Source organism: Diadema antillarum, unplaced genomic scaffold (assembly GCF_040938485.1).
Source record: "Diadema antillarum isolate AM-2024a unplaced genomic scaffold, OU_Dant_1.0 seq00000371_RagTag, whole genome shotgun sequence".
Classification (NCBI taxonomy): Eukaryota; Metazoa; Echinodermata; class Echinoidea; order Diadematoida; family Diadematidae; genus Diadema; species Diadema antillarum.
This window is the reverse complement of record NW_027271371.1, coordinates 585322-597834: the sequence shown is the minus strand read 5'-3', so window position 1 is coordinate 597834 and position 12513 is coordinate 585322. Positions and strand designations below refer to the sequence as shown.

At 35.0% G+C, this 12513-nt stretch overlaps 1 protein-coding gene across 3 annotated transcripts in view; it reads left to right on the top strand.

The window, feature by feature from the left end:
• Window positions 1–12513, top strand: part of LOC139731433 (synaptotagmin-1-like) — a 106850-nt gene that overhangs the window by 49860 nt on the left and 44477 nt on the right. The gene's annotated exons all lie outside the window — the stretch shown is intronic.

The following is a 12513-nucleotide window of genomic DNA, read 5'->3' as shown; positions in this document are numbered from 1 at the left end:
TGTCATGTATTTGAATCAAGAAAAATGAGAATTGATATTCATATTATGCATGCATGTATAGTTAACATACTCATCTATTTACCACAGGAAGTTTCCCTCTACTACTTTTTGTGCTTTCATTATGTTCTAATCTTGTTATTAATGAGGTTACCATTTTCCTTGTTTATAAAGTGTTATTCCACTTGTTTTGCTATGAGTTCAAAGAGATAGTATGCTTGAGTGAGTTTTGCTAAAAGAAAAAAAAAACCTCTCTACCTTTATTCCTTTCATTTATCCTTCACATCCACTACTTGTTTCATTTTTAATTTTGCTTACCAGTGTGAATCAATGAAACAGTTTTGATATTTGGTATTAAAGGGGAAGGCTAGTAACTGATCAGTGGGAATCAGTGGAAATGCTGGGATATGATTGTTCCAATCCTTATGGGATTCATTCAAGAGTTCATTGTATATCTATTGTTGTGTGAAAATGATTTGCTTCAGAATGGTCCCATATTCAAGTAATGTGCAGTTTAATGCTTCCAGGTTAGCGTCCCTGGTCAGTGACGGAGCATTAATCTGCACATTACGTGAATATGAGACCGTTCTGAAGCAAATCATTTTCACACAACAATAGATATACAATGAACTCTTGAATGAATCCCATAAGGATTGGAACAATCATCTCCCAGCATTTCCACTGATTCCCACTGATCAGTTATTAGCCTTCCCCTTTAATGACTACCTCATGCAATAACAGTGCCAATAACCCTATTTACCTTTACTAACTTCAATGTATTGTAAAATGTACATGTATGTATGCAATCTTTCCCCAGTGTGCGGTCATATCTACTAGTAGATCCATTTTCATCCCTACTTTCCTGTCTATTATGTCAGAACAAGCCTACTCATTCAAAAGGACACCATGAAATAAAAAGGTGTGGCAGAAATCCCCTAAGATTCTGGAGGGATAGAGAGAGACAGAGGGAGAGAGAGAGAGAGAGAGAGAAAGAAAGAAGGAAGGAAAGAAAGAAAGAGTGAGAGAGAGTAAGGAGGGAGGGATGGAGAGGGAGAGAGTAATGAAACAAGGGATCATGCAAATACAAAATGTGTTGATTTTCAGGAGAAAATGTGAGTAAGACACTGATTCAGGTTTACAGTATTTCAAGTTACTGCTGGTTGTAAAATAATTGATATGGTTAGGGTTGAAATGGTTAAGGTTAATAGGTCAAGATAGATTTTTGACATTTCACCTTGCATGCCCTGAATAAAAGATATGTTATGTTTTTCACATATTTCAGAATGGGTACACTTAATTGAGAGGGGTCTGGGGACAAGCGTTTCTCCCATTTAGTGGGGCTCTTGTAAATAAAGCAGTGGCAGAAATTGGCCCATGCAAATCACCCCACATGAAATCCGGTATGTCAGCATAGAAAATGACATGCTGTTTCATTGTTTTTGCAAATGGATTACCAGTACGTAGGCCTTTTTATTTTGTTTTGTTTTTGTTTTTGTTTTTTTCAAAATATTCCTCTTTGGAGTATGCAATACACATTACATCAAGTCACGATGCCCATGACCATGCCAAATAATGCGGAGAGATAGGCAGCATTGCTAAATTGAACATGTAATTTTCAATGTCAATTGAGTGAGCAACGTGTAGGCCTACTGCCCAGATACACTATAAAACTTATAGCAACAGTCATATTTCATCCACTTTTTCCTAACATCCCTTTATCCTCTGTCATATGCAAACACATTTTCACAAACATACACACATTACACATACAGTTGCACACAGGGGAAGAGTATGGGCCTTGTGTACGTATATGGGTAAAGCAACTCTCCGTTTCATGTACATATGAGTATACAAGCTGGCAGCGCCCAATTATGACCACCTGTGCAATGCCACCCTCTTGTGTACTCTCACAAACTACATTGTATGTTCTACTGCCCAATGGCAAATGTTTAGACCAGAGTACCTGTGTTTGACAGAATCTACTCTGTATCATGGCTTGGTTAGAAAATGACTATTCTGACTGGGAACTGCAATCAAGGTGATTATTTCTGTGAATATAGTTAGCTCTAGAGAGTAATGACGGACGGTGGATGTGAATAAGCCAGCAAAAATATCTTTGTAAAGTGGTAAGATTACATGTAAAGAGTTTTTTTTGTTTTTTTGTTTTTTACTTCAAATTTGTTGCACTTAGGATTTGTTTCTACTGTTCCGGATTATCAAGTGAGGAATAGATGAAATTCATATTCTTATATGGCCATTTTGCAACAACAATTTTTCACTGCTGGCATGAAAGAATAGTTAAAAGTAATGCCGTGATTTCGTATTATAAGAAAATCTATTTGAAGATCATCGCCTTGATGCAAACTTGGAGAGCTCTCTGTATGATACTGGAGAATTACAGCATACACGTATCATATGATAAGATGAGTGATGTTATGAGAATTAAGAGGTTTACCCTCTGTCATGCCATCTAAAGATATGAGGCATTTTCTGGCTTATGTCTTTATGAATAGTGTAAGTCCTTAACATATTCTGCACATTCCCTGGCCAGTCCTTTCATCCATGCAATGAAGCATACTGAGAACTAAGCTCTCAGATTGGATGCTGCCATTGTCACTCCTGGATTTTAAAGCTGTATTTTATTTCTATTTAATAAATACTAATTTTATCTAATGGAAATCAGAAGAGTCCCTAAACTACAGAATTTTTGTGCACAGTTTTTGTTCAAGAGTTGTGAGAAACATACTTTACATGTTACATGTGGAGAATCAGTGGATGCATCGGAAGGTATCTCTTTTAGAAGCTCAAGCAGACAACTGCGTGGGTTACAATTTGGGAGACAACTTCAAAGGATGTTATACCTTGAAAATTTGAAATGTTATGGAAGTATAGGCAACTTTCTCTCAAAGTTTTAAAATGAACACACAACCTTGTGTACAAAGGCTATTGCTGTACATAAATGTACTCTCAATACATCAGTGCAATGCTGTCCTCGTTATTGGGTTTGGTTGGGCTAGACTTGATTGTGTAATGTACGTGTACTTCTAATTTGCCAGAGAGCATACAATATGTATCAATACCCTGATGGATAATACATGTACAACTGTATGAGTCACGCTCAGGAAAGTTCCTCCTATACAAAGCATGTGTAGTACAGTTCATGTACAGAATGTGACATTTGAAAGTTACAAATAGCAACCCTCTCAGGACCTCATTTTTCACTGATTGTTTAAAGTTAGGAAGACTCTTCAATCAGAGAAATATTTTATTACAGTGCTCTGTGGCTGATGGCTACAAAAGAAAATTGTCAGCCTATCAGAACCTGCAATGAATTATGACTGAATCCAGCCAGGCTGAGGCTAGTCACCTCCGTAGTTGTAATGTTCAACAGTTGGACAGATTTCAAAGACGTGTATGTGCAAGTTGTACTGTCATAGATTGAATGTTTCCTAAGTGTCAAATTGATATTATATTTATTGCATCTACATACTTCCTTGCAGGGCATTGATAAGTTCATTTTCTGTTTCCCACAGTACCATGAGTAACTTTTTTTTTCTATAAGGTAAAATGAGTGCTTTATAAAAGTTCACTTACCTACTATCATTATAATTATTGTTTTACTCTGCAATGTTACTCATTGTATGTAAAACCGTTTTATGAATCTCAGTGGCAAAACATAATGGAGAAAGCACTGCTATGGTAATTTTAATTTTCCTAATATTTTGTGGAGTGAATTATTCCCACAGTATTTAAGTTATGTTATTTTAAATTTGGAATATGTAATGATTTACAGGTGTAGTTATGTAAGACACATTTTGTGTTATTTTGATAAGGCGCTGCCATGGTAATGGTATATATATTTTTTTTTTTTCGAATTTTTTTGGAGTGAATTATAAAAATATATATATATACGGATATGTAGGTGATATATTGTTTGGTGTATAATGATGATGTATGAAAGGATATTAATGAATATATATATGAGTTGAATAATTATATGAAAGTGATATACAGTTGTATATTAATAGTTTTTGTATAGTTGTAAATGTTGGGTTAATGTATTATGTTATTATGGTGCATACGTTACCGTATGTTAATATTAGTGAGTTTTATTCGTACTCTGTCATATATCTGTGGTGCACCTGTGATGTATTGAATGTTTATTTTGTTGTGATATCCAATGTACAAAGAATATCCAGAGTGGACAATAAAGTAATCAAGAAGTGTAATGTGAAGTTCTATTATCTATCTGAAGGAATATTGCAACTACCAGCACTCTAGGTAAAACTGTAATATCAACACCTCTATCTACATGTATTACCTGCCTTTACAGTACTCAGATTTCTGAAAAATATGATTGTTTTGAAGAATCAAGTTTTTTACTGTTTACTTACATACAATTTAGCAAAGTGGTGTGTTACATTATACGTTTTTTTTTCTTTTGATGCAAAAGGAAGATACATAGTCCATTTTTCATGTAGCTTTCCATGCATATATTGAGGCATACATACATACAGATGGACAAAATTAAAGTGATATTGCATGCCCCTTGAAAGTCTGCAATTACATTATGCATGGACATGAGAGCATGAATTTAAAAGGCATTAGTGGTCACCATATGTGACTGAGTTTATTAAAGACACAACCTTCCATATATATGCTTAGAATCAAGCTCGCCATACTTGAATCTTTTTGGGGGTTCCCAAAAAAACTGATTTCCTAACGTGCTTCACTATTAAGAGTCTAATTTCTTCCAGCTTCTACATCATGCATCTTAATGTCACCTAGTGTCTTCATTTGTCGTACACTTTGTACACACATTTCAATGAACACACTCAAAAGAGCATGTTACCTTTTACAGTGCCACCTTTCCTCCAAAGAAAAGACATCATACGTCAAAGACATCACAGAAAGAAGGAAAAGAAAACATACACTCTTTATGTGTGTTGTCTAGTGTAGATAGAAACTTATTAACATTCCTAGACCACCCTGACAATGACTGAAAATAATATAACTTCATCTTAGACATAATTAGGAATGTTTATTATTTCCATGAAGTAAGGAAGTTAAAGCAAAATTAAAACATTTCTGGAGAAACCTGCATGATATGACAAATATGAACTATTTCACATAACATGATGGATGTTTTTTTTTTCAGAATATTGTCAGCAAATGTTGTCATGGCCTTTAAAAATCTAATATTCATTCTCTACAATATTAAAAATTGGTTGGAGAGTTTATGCTTCATTGCATGGTATGCATGGCATCTGGTGTGCTAAGTGCTTCTGAATATTTTGACCTCCAATCATATCCACTGTAGCCATAACACTGTGGGCAGTACCATTAATAGTTGCAGGAGCCAACTTTTCATCATAAAGTTAAATTTGAAACTGTATTATACCCAAACATGGAATATATGAACCTGAAATAAATATTAGAGTAAGAAATGAAACTTCTTTTTGATAATCAGCAGTATGCACCACATTTTATTCCTGACTTTGTAGAGAATATCTAAGTTAAATTACACAAATCAAGTTCTCTTCCTTAATTAGGTCACTGTATGGGACAAATGCATTAGCATCTCTCTCATCATTTTGATTGGATATGTGCACATATTTTCATTGTGTACAAGTGACTGACACATGTATGTAATTAGTCCACACCAGTTTTATAGATGAGTTCAAGTTTCATGCAATGGTTCTTTCATAAAGGTCACCAATGATAGCATACATGTAGTACCATACATAAAATACCCATTTTATAGCTTAGTACATGTATAACCAGGTAACAAAGAACATACAAGTTTTCAAGCTCAAATATGAAATTGTCAGTGTGGAGGGTAAAATGAATATCTTCCATTTTGGCCATAAGCAATGTTTTTATAATGTGCTGGGAAACATACCTATTAAAAAGCATTGTATACCCAAGTCAATTAAAATTGCATAAAGCCTTAGCCTAGTATAATGTACAAGTCTGCTTCTCTAAAAGGTGTTCTTTATATTCATCAAATTGTGCTGGAACCATGATGATTCCTTCATGAAATCCAGGAAAAAGGAAACTGATGTAATCAGACAGTTTTGGATATTTATTGCAAGTGCAACATCTTATTGAGGAAAAAAAAAATTATGATATCAAAGTCACTGATAAATTTAAAATTTGTATTTGTGCCATAGTCAATACTCTTTCAAGCTGTACACGAATGCATTTTAGTGGTTTGTTTTGTCATGTAGAGAAAGTGAGAAGTACCTGTATGATATGTTCGCTGAGACAGCTACACCTGTATGAGAAGAAAGGGAGCAAGAGTTATGAATGACTTTCAAATGCAGGTATGAAATTACTGTAACCCAGAAATTTGTGTGTTCATGAAACTTTCTTGAATTTTGCGAGGAGCCAAGAATTGCGAAAGTAAAATGCACGCGAAATAGAAAGCATTGAATTCCAGTACAGTGCTGTACACAGTACAAGTACAATATTACTGTACTAGTATGTGTACCATATTACTATTAGTGCACATTCAGTTTTGATACCTGTGTTTTATATTAATCTGCAGTGTATGAACAAATCCCTGTATACTATTGGTACTACATGTACATGCGTAATATACTATATGGTCAGCAATTCGTGAAAGTGCCATGCTGCCAGTGATTCTGGTTTTACAGTTTATTTTTTGTAAGGCTAATTTTATAAGCAGAGGTTTAGGGAGGCATGCAACATGCAACACCTGATCAGAAAGCATAGCCAGTGTGCACTAGAGCAGTAGGAGACCTCCACAGTGTTGGTATGATAGATAATTGCAAGCCGCCTATTTCTAGACTGCATACAGTGAGGACGAAAGTGATCGATGGCTGCTGCTGACACGTCACTGCATGCTTGTCATAAGCACACAAGCCTACATGAGTGGATCTACTGTAGTTTCAGTAGGTAGGAGATAATGAGAAAATCAATTCGGTGTATATGGGCCAGAATTTAATTTACACTGTGATAGCATGCACTACTTTTTTTTTCCATTATAGTCTGTAATTATGCACGTACTGATTTGCTCATAGATGATAGAAGCTGTATGGTAATCATTATTTGTTTATCACTGAAAAGTTGAATTGAGCATGATAGGAAATTTATACATCAGGAAACTCATATATAGTGCAAATGACATATTTTTAGGTCTTGCAGTATTCTGTCTTATGTGTACTCACTATTAGATGATTCTCCCATGTGTACATGTTGTATGCCTTGACTCAGAGCAATATTACAATATCCACACAGATTAATTGATATGCAGAATTCTCTTTACTAGATTATAACCTGATTTCTTTTTTTTTAATTTTTGTACAGTCTTGGAACATACCAACATAAACAAACAATACAGTAAATTAAGTTTTTACAGTATGTACAGAGGTGCATAGTGTAAGGCCTGTACTCTGTCGAATTGTAGTTGACTGATAGACTTGTTAGTGAGTGAATCAGATTCCTTTTTTTTTTTAATTCAGAAGATGATGTGTACACTTGTAAGTGATGTACAATGTATATACCTGGGATTTTTTTATCTTTTTAAAATTCATACATTTGTTGGAAGGGGGATGAGTGGTATTGGCAGGATTATGATTTGTCCTTGACTGGGCTTAGATGATGATATACTCCTTTACTAGGCATGTACAGCTGTATGCTCATAAATAGGGAAATACACTTGTACATGTTTGCATTGTATGATAAGAACAATGAGAGTACTTTACCGTCTACAAAATGTCAAAGTACATGGATCAAATACCCCTTATAAGTATTGAAATAGCATACTTAAATTACAGTGAGATTTGCTCTAGTGTTAAACCTATTCAATACAGTGAGGTTTGCTCATCGCATTCTTTATTTCATGTTAACAATGAGCAGGTGAAAAACATGTTTAGTGTTTTTTAAAATAGCAAGGCAAGGTATGAGTTTGATACCTAAAAGAAAGAAAGACTGATTCCAGAACATCTAATCCATTGATCTGGGAAGTAATAGCCCCTGTCTTTCTTTTATCAGTGCTAGTTTTATCATGTGTCCTACTTGGAGGCCACTTGACATACTCTCCACAGTACATTCAATTGATTGTAGGGAAAGCACAATGTAGGTCAGTTGCAAGGCTGTTCATATATGTGGGAAATGCATTTATTCCACTAAAGGGCATCAGAATCTACTGGATTTGGGAATTGAGTTGTTGGTGCTGATCGAGGCAAGAGATATAAATGACCAAATCGATTCACAGGTTTAGATTGAAGGAGGAATAAGAGAAAAACAGAGAGAGAGAGAGAGGGAGGGAAAAAATGTGTGTGTGTGTGTGTGTGTGTGAGAGAGAGAGAAAGGGAAAATATAAAAAACTTAGTACAGTGTATGTGCAGTATATATACATACAATGAACAACATTCATTCCTGACTGTTATGTACACTGGTTTGTCAGAGGGTGCTTCAGACAGTGTTGCAGGTCCTTGCATTGCTATATGTTTCTTTGCTGCAGTACATTTCATCGGGTATAGCTTGGACATTTTTTATGCCTCCGCCACAAAGTGGTGCTGGAGGCATTATGTTTTCGGGTTGTCCGTCCTTCCGTCCGTCCATCCGTCCGTTACCAATTTTGTGGACAGCGTAACTAAAAAAACATTTGAAGTATCCTAATGAAACTTGGCATGTATATGTATGAGTGGGTGAAGTTGTGCCTATCAACTTTTGGGTGCACATGCTCAAGGTCAAAGGTCAGAAGGTCAAGGTCAAATGCTCAAAATTTAATTTTTTTTCCCCATATCTATGCAATGTCTGAAGGTATTCTCTTTAAACTTAGTGCATACATGTATTACTGACCAAAGATTCTCCTGATAGAGTTTGGGGTTGTCAGGTCAAAGATCAAAGGTCAAGTGAGAATGTTAAAATTTTACTTTTTTCTCCATATCTCACAAATGGTTCAAGGTATCTTCATGTATGCATATACTACCAAATAGAGATTCTCTTGGAAGGTTTTTTTTTTGCCAAAAGGTCAAAGGTCAAAAGGTCAAAGGTCAAGTGAAAGTGCTATATTTCACTTCTTCCTTAAACTTTAAAAGGGTCGAAAGTCAAGTAAAAATCCTCAAATCCCCAAATACATGTACCTACACTCTTAGACAATATAGCCATTCATCCAATTAAACCTAGTTTAAGGGAAGTGAACATTCAACACATTTGTGACAAACCTGTCACTTTAATATTTTGTCAATTATGTGAAACTGTCATCACACATTGTCAAGACATTGTACTATAGACCTATTAGGAGAACCATGCATTATGGCAGAGGCATACCAGTCGCCATAGCGACATTTCTAATTTCTGGTATAAAATCAAAACTTCACTGCATATGAACCCCTGCATCACAAAACCTCCCTAAAAATCAAATAAGATGATTTCCCAGGATATCTGAAAAATGTAAATAATGTATATTTTGAAAGAAAAATCATAGAAAATTGGGGTTCAACATACTCTCAGTAATTGAGCATGTGGCTTAAAATTTAGCATCTATGTTACCACTATAGATATGCAAATTTTATCTTTTTGTAATTGTTTAGCGATGTGTTACCATGGTAACAGCATATTTTGAATGAAAATCACACAAAAATATTGTGAATTCAGCTAAATCCTTTTACAGTTTTTGAGCATTAGGCTTGAAACTTGGCTCATGTGACTGCTATGATATGTAATTGTGCAAACTTCATATTTTGTTTTGTCAGACATTGTATTGCCATGGCAACAGCATTTAAAAAAAATCATAGAAATTACCAGTCTGTTCTAATGTTTATCTTAACTTACTCAGTTTTTGAGCGCTTGATCTGAGATATATGGCACATGTTACTAACAATGAGCAAATCACATCTTTATTCAATGTGGAACAATGTATTGCCATGGTAACATTTTTTTTTCAATAAAAAGCATACAAAATTATTACTGGTTGAGCTCATTCCCTCAGTTGTAGTTGTAGTATTAATCACATTGAGTGATATAGTTTGATATCCTCCTTTGAGGCATGCAAAAGTGTGAATGTAAACTTAGCATTCGAGGTGCCTGAAAAGAGGATTAACTGTGAAGCCTTTTTCTCTGCAATAGCATTCCTTCCGTTGATATGTGATTTCCCATCATACATTTCAATGGGTTTTGAAATCAAATCTTGATGAGTTTGCAGCAGTTTATAGCTGGGAATCTCCTCTTCTAGAATATGACCTTAATCAAAGTCCTATATGTGACTTTTTGTAGGTTTTGTGATGCAAGGTACATAACATATATTGGCATAGCTTTCATATACAACGTAAAATGTGAATGTTATCTCTCTAATGCAGCAGGTATGTTGTTCCGGAACATCTTTTGTAGTATAGTCAATGTGTAGGAGATAGAACTTGTTTCATGTATAATCTATTCATTAAAATCTTTCATAATGTATTCATTAGTATAGCAGCTCCTTTTACCCTTGCATGTCCCCTTCCAAATGGCAGTGTGAAATCCACAGCATTACTCTGCATGTTTTTCCTATCTACTCAAACTCTCACTATTTTGCAAATGAACTCCATGTTACTGTATTATATTTTATCAGTATTAGATGTCACACGATAATACATACACATAGTCAGTTGTTCATACAATGCTCATGAATATTTGTTCCATTTGACTGATCATGTTTTCATTTCCTTTAATGTTTTTCTGTTTGAATTTCATGTCCCGACAAATCTCCATCATGCTGCACTGTGTTATCATGATTGATACACAAACAATCTGCACCGTGAGTTTCATTTTCAAGTCACTTCATTTGCAGCTAATTTTGAATACATTATGCTTTGTTTATTATGCCTGTATCATGGATATGTCAGTGTCATGAGGGAAGGGATATTGTGATGAAAATGTGTTATTGTGCTCCACATTTGCCATCACTGTGCTCATCAATAGGTGCTGTACATGCCATCTCTCCCCTATCTTCCTTAACAAATATAACCCATTTCAACATCTAAACATCCTTGTTGGGAATATTGACACACTGCAGTATACTGGTTCAGAATGCAAACAGCTGTACTTTAATAGTGTATCTAAGAGCAGAAATACAAAACATCTTGTCCATCAAGTATTGGCTGTATGTACATGTAGTTGCAATACTTTTCTCTTGTCAACTTTTCTTGGAACCATCGTTAACAGAAATGTTTGAAAATAGTTACTCCTGTCATGAGTATTTGTGTCTGTAAGAAAATAAAGAATGGGAAGTTTCTTGGTATACTACAGCAAATTCACATGTCTTCTCTTCAACAATTTAACTGATTCAGTAGAAAGGATTTTATCTTTGTTGGTATTCAGTGGGCTTTGCTTATTATAAAGACAACATGAAAATGGCAGTGGAAGCAAAAGGTAAAAATCAACACTGCTTGGGGCATACGATTGTGGTAGATGTGTTTTTTCCCTTGCAATCACAATACATAATACATGTAGCTGTAGTACCTACTGTAAACAGTTGTGAGCTATACATTATGTGTGTCACCCTCATGTATGTATGCTTTTAACAAGGAAGATGCAGCCTAGGCCGAATCCAAGTTTGCTACCAAGCTATACACCATGTAGCATCTGATATGGGGCTTCATTTTGTAGGACTTAAATTTGGAAAGAATACACAAGAAGGCACCAATGGTACATTCCAATTTGAAAACTAAACATTTAAAAAACAACAACGAACAATCAATATACTGTCAACTCTGCGTAATTTGATCTTGAAGGAACTGGGGAAAACACATGAACTCGGGCAATATTCGACTTCTTCGTGTAGAGGAAACACGGCCGCATGTAAACTAATTAGGCTTTGAATGTAAATTACCTTGGGACTTTTTATTTTCTTTGACTTAGCCAGTTATGCAGCATATACAATAAGTATGTGCTTTTGACTTACTTGGAGTTGACTGTAACTTCAAAAAGTAATGGAAACCATTCATACTATTCCACTATTGGACCAAATACATAGTAACTTGAAATATGTATTTGTATGCAATGCAGATGATATCGTACCAAAAAAGTGGCTATGTTGTAGCAAATACCAGAGAAAGCCAGTAATAGTTCATTGTTTTGTTCTCAGTACAAAAAAAAAAAAAAAATAGTCCCATTTACAATAGAGAGATGCATAGGTTTGGTAGAAGTGTAAGCCATTTATAAAGAGGCAGTTGGTGGCAGTCTTACAGCCTATTCAGATTTGTTCATTTTAAGATAATCACTTCCTTTGCCAATCTCCAGGAGAGTACAGGACAGGTCAAGTGAAAATGCTCAAATTCCCAAATACTTGCTCTCTGAAACAATTCAGCCATGCAAATGAAATCTGGTTCATGGAATGTATCTATACACATTTAGGGTTGTGCCAGTAACTTTCAAACATGTCATTTAAATGTTCATTTTTTCACCAGTCATGTAAAACTGTCATCTCAATGTACTATACAGTAGACCTATGGGAGAATAATGCTACATGTATGGCAGAGGCACATCAATCGCCATAGCGACATT